At 39.0% G+C, this 11,327-nt stretch overlaps 1 pseudogene; it reads right to left on the bottom strand.

Annotated features, from left to right (window-relative positions):
- Positions 1-1,649: 1,649 nt before the first annotated feature.
- Positions 1,650-9,051, bottom strand: LOC121562646 (annotated as a pseudogene).
- Positions 9,052-11,327: the final 2,276 nt, after the last annotated feature.

An 11,327-nucleotide genomic window follows, 5' to 3' on the forward strand; every position in this document is an offset into this window, starting at 1 on the left:
CAGAAGACCTCTCCTGATGTTCTGACTGACACGTTGTGTTATCAACCTTCCAGCCATCCACTCACCCAATCAGAAGACCTCTCCTGATGTTCTGACCGACACGTTGTGTTATCAACCTTCCAGCCATCCACTCACCCAATCAGAAGAGCTCTCCTGATGTTCTGACTGACACGTTGTGTTATCAACCTTCCAGCCATCCATTCACCCAATCAGAAGAGCTCTCCTGATGTTCTGACTGACACGTTGTGTTATCAACCTTCCAGCCATCCACTCACCCAATCAGAAGAGCTCTCCTGATGTTCTGACTGACACGTTGTGTTATCAACCTTCCAGCCATCCACTCACCCAATCAGAAGAGCTCTCCTGATGTTCTGACTGACACGTTGTGTTATCAACCTTCCAGCCATCCACTCACCCAATCAGAAGACCTCTCCTGATGTTCTGACTGACACGTTGTGTTATCAACCTTCCAGCCATCCACTCACCCAATCAGAAGAGCTCTCCTGATGTTCTGACTGACACGTTGTGTTATCAACCTTCCAGCCATCCACTCACCCAATCAGAAGAGCTCTCCTGATGTTCTGACTGACACGTTGTGTTATCAACCTTCCAGCCATCCACTCACCCAATCAGAAGACCTCTCCTGATGTTCTGACTGACACGTTGTGTTATCAACCTTCCAGCCATCCACTCACCCAATCAGAAGACCTCTCCTGATGTTCTGACTGACACGTTGTGTTATCAACCTTCCAGCCATCCACTCACCCAATCAGAAGACCTCTCCTGATGTTCTGACTGACACGTTGTGTTATCAACCTTCCAGCCATCCACTCACCCAATCAGAAGACCTCTCCTGATGTTCTGACTGACACGTTGTGTTATCAACCTTCCAGCCATCCACTCACCCAATCAGAAGACCTCTCCTGATGTTCTGACTGACACGTTGTGTTATCAACCTTCCAGCCATCCACTCACCCAATCAGAAGACCTCTCCTGATGTTCTGACTGACACGTTGTGTTATCAACCTTCCAGCCATCCACTCACCCAATCAGAAGACCTCTCCTGATGTTCTGACTGACACGTTATGTTATCAACCTTCCAGCCATCCACTCACCCAATCAGAAGACCTCTCCTGATGTTCTGACTGACACGTTATGTTATCAACCTTCCAGCCATCCACTCACCCAATCAGAAGACCTCTCCTGATGTTCTGACTGACACGTTATGTTATCAACCTTCCAGCCATCCACTCACCCAATCAGAAGACCTCTCCTGATGTTCTGACTGACACGTTGTGTTATCAACCTTCCAGCCATCCACTCACCCAATCAGAAGACCTCTCCTGATGTTCTGACTGACACGTTGTGTTATCAACCTTCCAGCCATCCACTCACCCAATCAGAAGACCTCTCCTGATGTTCTGACTGACACGTTATGTTATCAACCTTCCAGCCATCCACTCACCCAATCAGAAGACCTCTCCTGATGTTCTGACTGACACGTTGTGTCATCTACCTTCCAGCCATCCATTCACCCAATCAGAAGAGCTCATTTCTGTTAGTCCATAGACGTATATAATGAATGTCCATTAGTGGCTAACACGGTTTAAAAAATACTCTTTTTATTTTTATTCAGATAAAAATGTTGCATTAAATCAAATGTGTTTTACAAATCAGCACCGGTGTTGTCTCCGACATGGTGGAATAATACTGATGGGAACATTCATGAGGTAGTGAATGTTTTTCATGTTAACAATTTATCAGATCATTATGACATGTGCATACACCTTTAGCTTGGAGACTAGTACACAAATTAACTCAATGAAACCAAACATAGTTATATACATTTTTATTCAGATAATGTTGCATTAATCAAATTTCAATTTTTTATTTTTACAAGTCAGCACCTGGTGGAATAATAAGGGTTCATACTTGTATTCAATGAATCAAAATCCATAATCAAAATAAAATACAGTCAGTCAACCATCAGTCAGAGCACAGCCTGTCTATTCTGTCATGTGATTTCAGATCCCCTGTCCGGGAAAATGTCTTTCCACAATTAGGTTCCCTAACTAAAACTCTTTCCAAACTGTGAGCTTATCCTCCCCTGTGTGTGTATGTCCACATGCCTTTTCAGGTTCCCTAGCTTGCTAAAACTCTTTCCACACTGGGAACAATGGTAAGGTTTCTCTTTAGAGTGTATTATCTTGTGTATGTTCAGGCTATCTAAGTCAGTAAAACTCTTTCCACACTGGGAGCAGTGGTAAGGCTTTTCTCCTGTGTGTGTCCTCTCATGCTTTTTAAGGTCTGATGATCTTGAAAATCTCTTTCCGCACTGGGAGCATTGGTAAGGCTTTTCTCCTGTGTGTGTCCTCTCGTGCTCCTTCAGGTTATCTGACAACGCAAAATTCTTTCCACATTGGGAACAGTGGTAAGGCTTCTCTCCTGAGTGTATTCTCTTATGTTGATTGAGGGTCGCTGAATGGGGAAAAACTCTTTCCACACTGGGAGCAATTGTGTGGTTTTTCCCCTGTGTGTGTCCTCTCATGTGATTTTAAGCTTTCTGACAAAGCAAAATTCTTTCCACATTGGGAACAGCAGTAAGGCTTCTCTCCAGAGTGTATTTTCTTATGTTTGTTCAAGTTCCCTAAATGGGAAAAACTCTTTCCACACTGGATGCAATTGTGTGGTTTTTCCCCTGTGTGTGTCCTCTCATGTGATTTTAAGTTTTGTAATAACCTAAAATTCTTTCCACAATGGGAACAGGGGTAAGGCTTCTCTCCAGAGTGTATTCTCTTATGTTTTTTTAGGTTCCCTAAATGGGAAAAACTCTTTCCACACTGGGAGCAACTGTGTGTTTTTTCCCCTGTGTGTGTCCTCTCATGTGATTTTAAGTGTTCTGACAACCTAAAATATTTTCCACAATGGGAACATGGGTAAGGCTTCTCTCCAGAGTGTATTCTCTTATGTTTTTTCAGGTTCCCTAACTGGGCAAAACTCTTTCCACACTGGGAGCAATTGTGTGGTTTTTCCCCTGTGTGTGTCCTTTCATGTAATATTAGTTCATGAGTTCGTGAAAAACTCTTTCCACACTGGGAGCAGTGGTGGCGTCTCACTGGTTTGGGAGTCTCTGGGTCTGGTTCCCCTGAAGGACTCTTACTGGTGTCAGAGTGAGAGTCTGGTCTCTCTCCTGCCAAAGACAAACAAAGTATTTAGTTAAACAGCGACCTGAATGAAACACAACCTGTTGATAAAGGAACCCATCCTGTTGATATAGGAACACAACCTGTTGATAAAGGAACCCAACCTGTTGATAAAGGAACCCAATCTGTTGATAAAGGAACCCAACCTGTTGATAAAGGAACCCAACCTGTTGATAAAGGAACACAACCTGTTGATAAAGGAACACAACCTGTTGATATAGGACCACAACCTGTTGATAAAGGAACCCTGTTGAATTCTGAAGGAGGTTTGTCAAGGAAATAAGGCTCTAACTGCTAAAGATGAAAAGATTAGCAGTGATGTCACTCCAATCCAAAAAGATATGGCTGCCATCAACACAAGGCTAGAAGATATGGCTGCCATCAACACAAAGCTAGAAGATATGGCTGCCATCAACACAAGGCTAGAAGATATGGCTGCCATCAACACAAGGCTAGAAGATATGGCTGCCATCAACACAAGGCTAGAAGAAGAAGAAGCAAGAGTGGGCAAGAATGAGGTGATATGGTTTCACTACTTGATATGATTAAAATGACCAAAAGACCATCTCAAAACTGAAAGACAAGGAACAAATGCAGAACGGAGAAGTGGGCGAAATAATTTGCGCTTCTTCAAGTTTGTAGAGGGCTGTGAAACAGTAGATGACGCTGAAATGATTCTAGAAAAATCCATCGGCCAGATGTTGGGGGAAGAAAAACATTGTTCCGTTTGCCATTGAAATCGCCCATCGACTGGGCCAGATACGAGAGCTCCGCCAAGAGGTATATTAGCTAGATTCCTTCAGACAAAAAAAATGACATTCTGACGCTGGTGAGAAAAAAATGAAAACTTAATCTATGAAAGGTGAAAGATTTCCATATATCCGGACCGACACCACTGAAGTAGAAGAAAAACACAGAGGCTTCAAAACAATTCAAATGAAACTAGGAGAACCGGTCCTCCTATTTACAGTGAGACTCAAGTTCACTTGGAAAGAAAATGTTGGGAAATGTTGCTGGAATGGGAAAAAGAAGCGAATCGGTTCATGGAATCGGTTCAGCGAATCGGTTCATGGAAATGAAGCTGAACTAAGCCCCAACGCAGAACAACTTGGGGTCATGATGGATTGATATAATAATAGTTGTAAATAACTTGTTGGAAAATAGGACAATGGATATTCTAGAACTCATGAGTTAACCTCTACAGGATCGGTGACCCGTATACGGGACGGTTGAGCTAACGTGCGCTAATGTGATTAGCATGACTGTTGTAAGTAACAGCAAACTTTCCAGGACATAGACATGTCTTATATGGGCAGAAAGCTTACATTCCTGTTAATCTAACTGCACTGTCCAATTTACAGTAGCTATTACAGTGAAAAAATACCATGCTATTGTTTGAGGAGAGTGCACAACAACAAAAAACGTATCACGGCAACTGGTTTGATACATTCACCTCTGAAGGTAAATAATGTACTTACATTCAGTAATCTTGCTCTGATGTCATCCTAAGGGTCCCAGAGATAAAATGTAGACCCTATGATGTGGTATCAGACATCAGTTGGTTATAATAATAATAGACTATATGATGTGGTATCAGACATCAGTTGGTTAATAATAATAATAGACTATATGATGTGGTATCAGACATCAGTTGGTTTAGTAATAATAATATACTATATGATGTGGTATCAGACATCAGTTGGTTGTAATAATAATAGACTATATGATGTGGTATCAGACATCAGTTGGTTGTAATAATAATAATAGACTATATGATGTGGTATCAGACATCAGTTGGTTGTAATAATAATAGACTATATGATGTGGTATCAGACATCAGTTGGTTGTAATAATAATAATAGACTATATGATGTGGTATCAGACATCAGTTGGTTGTAATAATAATATACTATATGATGTGGTATCAGACATCAGTTGGTTGTAATAATAATAGACCATATGATGTGGTATCAGACATCAGTTGGTTGTAATAATAATAGACTATATGATGTGGTATCAGACATCAGTTGGTTGTAATAATAATAGACTATATGATGTGGTATCAGACATCAGTTGGTTGTAATAATAATAGACTATATGATGTGGTATCAGACATCAGTTGGTTATAATAATAATAATATACTATATGATGTGGTATCAGACATCAGTTGGTTGTAATAATAATAGACTATATGATGTGGTATCAGACATCAGTTGGTTGTAATAATAATAATAGACTATATGATGTGGTATCAGACATCAGTTGGTTGTAATAATAATAGACTATATGATGTGGTATCAGACATCAGTTGGTTGTAATAATAATAGACTATATGATGTGGTATCAGACATCAGTTGGTTATAATAATAATAATATACTATATGATGTGGTATCAGACATCAGTTGGTTGTAATAATAATAGACTATATGATGTGGTATCAGATATCAGTTGGTTGTAATAATAATAATAGACTATATGATGTGGTATCAGACATCAGTTGGTTGTAATAATAATAGACTATATGATGTGGTATCAGACATCAGTTGGTTGTAATAATAATAGACTATATGATGTGGTATCAGACATCAGTTGGTTATAATAATAATAATAATATACTATATGATGTTGTATCAGACATCAGTTGGTTGTAATAATAATAGACTATATGATGTGGTATCAGACATCAGTTGGTTGTAATAATAATAATAGACTATATGATGTGGTATCAGACATCAGTTGGTTGTAATAATAATAGACTATATGATGTGGTATCAGACATCAGTTGGTTGTAATAATAATAGACCATATGATGTGGTATCAGACATCAGTTGGTTGTAATAATAATAGACTATATGATGTGGTATCAGACATCAGTTGGTAGTAATAATAATAATAATAGACTATATGATGTGGTATCAGACATCAGTTGGTTGTAATAATAATAGACTATATGATGTGGTATCAGACATCAGTTGGTTGTAATAATAATAGACTATATGATGTGGTAATAACAATAATATACTATATGATGTGGTATCAGACATCAGTTGGTTGTAATAATAGACTATATGATGTGGTATCAGACATCAGTTGGTTGTAATAATAATAATATACTATATGATGTGTTATCAGACATCAGTTGGTTGGTTATAATAATAATAGACTATATGATGTGGTATCAGACATCAGTTGGTTGTAATAATAATAATATACTATATGATGTGGCATCAGACATCAGTTGGTTATGATAATAATAATAATAATAATAATAATAATAATAATAATAATAATAATAATATACTATATGATGTGGTATCAGACATCAGTTGGTTGTAATAATAATAGACTATATGATGTGGTATCAGACATCAGTTGGTTGTAATAATAATAGACTATATGATGTGGTATCAGACATCAGTTGGTTGTAATAATAATAATAATAAGACTATATGATGTGGTATCAGACATCAGTTGGTTGATAATAATAATAGACTATATGATGTGGTATCAGACATCAGTTGGTTATAATAATAATAGACTATATGATGTGGTATCAGACATCAGTTGGTTGTAATAAAATAGACTATATGATGTGGTATCAGACATCAGTTGGTTGTAATAATAATAATAGACTATATGATGTGGTATCAGACATCAGTTGGTTATAATAATAATATACTATATGATGTGGTATCAGACATCAGTTGGTTGTAATAATAATAGACTATATGATGTGGTATCAGACATCAGTTGGTTGTAGTAATAAGACTATATGATGTGGTATCAGACATCAGTTGGTTGTAATAACAATAATATACTATATGATGTGTTTTCAGACATCAGTTGGTTGTAATAATAATAGACTATATGATGTGGTATCAGACATCAGTTGGTTGTAATAATAATAGACTATATGATGTGGTATCAGACATCAGTTGGTTGTAATAATAATAGACTATATGATGTGGTATCAGACATCAGTTGGTTGTAGTAATAAGACTATATGATGTGGCATCAGACATCAGTTGGTTGTAGTAATAATAATAATATACTATATGATGTGGTATCAGACATCAGTTGGTTGTAATAATAATAATAGACTATATGATGTGGTATCAGACATCAGTTGGTTGTAATAATAATAGACTATATGATGTGGTATCAGACATCAGTTGGTTGTAATAATAATAATAGACTATATGATGTGGTATCAGACATCAGTTGGTTATAATGATAATATACTATATGATGTGGTATCAGACATCAGTTGGTTGTAATAATAATAGACTATATGATGTGGTATCAGACATCAGTTGGTTGTAATAATAATAGACTATATGATGTGGTATCAGACATCAGTTGGTTGTAGTAATAAGACTATATGATGTGGCATCAGACATCAGTTGGTTGTAGTAATAATAATAATATACTATATGATGTGGTATCAGACATCAGTTGGTTGTAATAATAATAATAGACTATATGATGTGGTATCAGACATCAGTTGGTTGTAATAACAATAATATACTATATGATGTGTTATCAGACATCAGTTGGTTGTAATAATAATAATATACTATATGATGTGTTATCAGACATCAGTTGGTTGTGATAATAATAATATACTATATGATGTGGCATCAGACATCAGTTGGCTATGATAATAATAATAATAATAATAATAATAGACTATATGATGTGGTATCCGACATCAGTTGGTTGTAATAATAATAATAGACTATATGATGTGGTATCAGACATCAGTTGGTTGTAATAATAATAGACCATATGATGTGGTATCAGACATCAGTTGGTTATAATAATAATATACTATATGATGTGGTATCAGACATCAGTTGGTTGTAATAATAATAATAGACCATATGATGTGGTATCAGACATCAGTTGGTTATAATAATAATAATATACTATATGATGTGGTATCAGACATCAGTTGGTTGTAATAATAATAGACTATATGATGTGGTATCAGACATCAGTTGGTTATAATAATAATATACTATATGATGTGGCATCAGACATCAGTTGGTTGTAGGGGGTCTTCAACATGATTGTGTTTCTACCTGGTAGATGTTTTCTAAGTCCCTTTTTTCCGTCTGTTTATCCACAAGGATGTAAAACACTACTTTCAAGTTCATATTTTTTTTCCCTTCAGTGTGTTACAATACTTTACTGTATTTATATATATACTCTAGGAGTGGATGGGTAATCCCGCGGGGGGGTATGATGGGTAATCCCGCGGGGGTTTGAAATGCATAAATAGGGGTTACTGTCTCATCTCTCTATTTCTATTCGGGATCCTGATCCGCTCCGATGAGCCTGCCACTTAACTTGACATTGTGTATTTGTGTACGTTCGGAATTTAGCGGCGTGGGCTGCGGCCTGAACAATAGCCCAGTTTAGGAATAAACCTGTGTTCTGCCCTGCACACCTGGTGTCCGTCTTTTGTTCCTTTATGACCCAGCTTGGGTCATTGCAATACTTTACTGTATTTATATGTCGCTTTTCAACATGAAAAGTTCAAAAATCACTGGAGGACGCCATGAACAATTCCTAGAGTACAAAAACATATTCAAGTGTAGAATGCCGTTTTAAATTCACACATTAGTTCAACAACTGCAGAGTTTGTGCCCCGGTTTTTAAGATAGTACTCACTGTATTTACTGGTGTTAATCAGATCTCCAGTCTTCTGTTCTTCTTCTTCCTCCTCCAATGTGACAGTAATCTCCCCTTCCTCCTTAACTCCAAAAACGTCTTCCTCTTCTTTCACTGTGACAGTCATCTCCTCCTCCTTCATTCCAAAAACTGCATCCTCCTCTTTTCCTCTGAACGCATCTTCCTCTTCTTTCACTGTAACGTCTTTCTCTTCTTCTTTCACGGTAACAGCCTCACCCTCTACTTGTTTTTGTATTGTAACATCCTCCTCTTCCTCCTCCTCTTTCACTAGAGCTTCTTTCTCCGTCCAGCAGACCTCCTCTTCTTTAGCAGGAGGAGAGTAGCTTAGTGACCTCATGGTCGGGGATGTTAGCTAGCTAGGCTAGTGCTAACTTAACCAGCCAGCTAGCTGACCAATAACAACGTAAATATGAAAGTAAATGTGGTAACCTAGCTAGTTGTTTCCACAGAACTGTGTTTAAAACATATTGACAAATAAACAACGAAATTGTCTAAAGAGCTTGAACGTTTCGTCTATGTTAGCTAGCAAGCTACCGAGGAGGCTGCAGTTGTTGAAAAAGCGTCCCGTCCACTAGATTATACGTCACGAAAGCAGCATCACCTGAAAGACCCACATCGCCATCTACTGACTGGAGTGGGTAACGCAGTTTAGGGAAACGTTTTTTTCTTCTCAATTTTGAATAGAATATTATAGAATAGAATACAGAATATACATATGAGATGAGTAGTGCAATATATGTAAACATTATTCAAGTGACTAGTTATTGTTACCCTTGATAAAGATGAGCAAAAAGTACTGTATAAAATAAATAAACTTTACCCAGTACCAGGATATTTTAGCCAGAAGGCTGAAACTTGGCCACAAAGAAATGGTTAATTGGGCACAAAATCAACATTTTTCAATGGCCATCTCAGTCTTCGGACTTGAACTCCATTGAAAACCTGTGGTTTGAATTGAAGAGGGGCAGTCCATAAGAACAGACGAAGGATATCAAGGATCTGGAAAGATTCTGCATGGAGGAATGGTCTAAGATCCCTCCCAATGTGTTCTCCAATCTCATAAAACATTTTGAGTGTCGCTCTCCTCCCAAGGGGAGAGGGCTGGATTATTGAAAACATGGGTGACAATAATTTAGACCCCTACCTGTTGAGAATTACGTGTTAAACAAAATCTCTTTCTTTGAGCAGTTGAATTAGTATAAAATATAATTTCATCTTTTGTTGTTGCATACAATATCCTGCAGGTTCATGCTCTACAACATTCGGAGAGTACGACCCTGCCTTACACAGGAAGCGGCACAGGTCCTAATCCAGGCACTTGTCATCTCCCCGTCTGGATTACTGCAACACGCTGTTGGCTGGCCTCCCTGCATGTGCCACTAAACCCCTACAACTCATCCAGAATGCCGCAGCCCGTCTGGTGTTCAACCTTCCCAAGTTCTCTCACGTCACCCCCCTCCTCCGCACACTCCACTGGCTTCCAGTTGAAGCTCGCATCCGTTACAAGACCATGGTGCTTGCCTTTGGAGCAGCGAGGGGGAACGGCACCTCTGTACCTTCGGGCTCTGATCAGTCCCTACACCCAAACGAGGGCATTGCGTTCATCCACCTCTGGCCTGCTGGCTCCCCTTCCTCTGCGGAAGCATAGTTCCCGCTCAGCCCAGTCAAAACTGTTCGCTGCTCTGGCACCCCAATGGTGGAACAAGCTCCCTCACGACGCCAGGACAGCGGAGTCACTCACCACCTTCCGGAGACATTTGAAACCCCACCTCTTTAAGGAATACCTGGGATAGGATAAAGCAATCCTTCTACCCCCCCCCCCCCCCACAGCGGAGTCGCTCACCACCTTCCGGAGACATTTGAAACCCCACCTCTTTAAGGAATACCTGGGATAGGATAAAGTAATCCTTCTACCCCCCCCCACACACAGCGGAGTCGCTCACCACCTTCCGGAGACATTTGAAACCCCACCTCTTTAAGGAATACCTGGGATAGGATAAAGTAATCCTTCTACCCCCCACAGCGGAGTCACTCACCACCTTCCGGAGACATTTGAAACCCCACCTCTTTAAGGAATACCTGGGATAGGATAAAGTAATCCTTCTACCCCCCCAAAAAAAATTGTAAAGTGGTTATCCCACTGGCTATAGGGTGAATGCATCAATTTGTGAGTCGCTCTGGACAAGAGCGTCTGCTAAATGACGTAAATGTGCCCTTGAGCAAGGCACTTAACCCTAATTGCTCCTGTAAGTCGCTCTGGATAAGAGCGTCTGCTAAATGACTAAAATGTAAAATGTAAATGTAAGTAGCTCAGTATTTGAATTATTTATTTTATAGAGTCGTTTTTGCTCATCTTTATCAAGGGTGCCAATAAGTGTGTCTCCCACCGCTCCGCCATACCGCTCCTCCATACTGCTCCTCCATA

This window comes from Coregonus clupeaformis, unplaced genomic scaffold (genome assembly GCF_020615455.1).
Source record: "Coregonus clupeaformis isolate EN_2021a unplaced genomic scaffold, ASM2061545v1 scaf1455, whole genome shotgun sequence".
In the NCBI taxonomy this organism is placed as follows: Eukaryota; Metazoa; Chordata; class Actinopteri; order Salmoniformes; family Salmonidae; genus Coregonus; species Coregonus clupeaformis.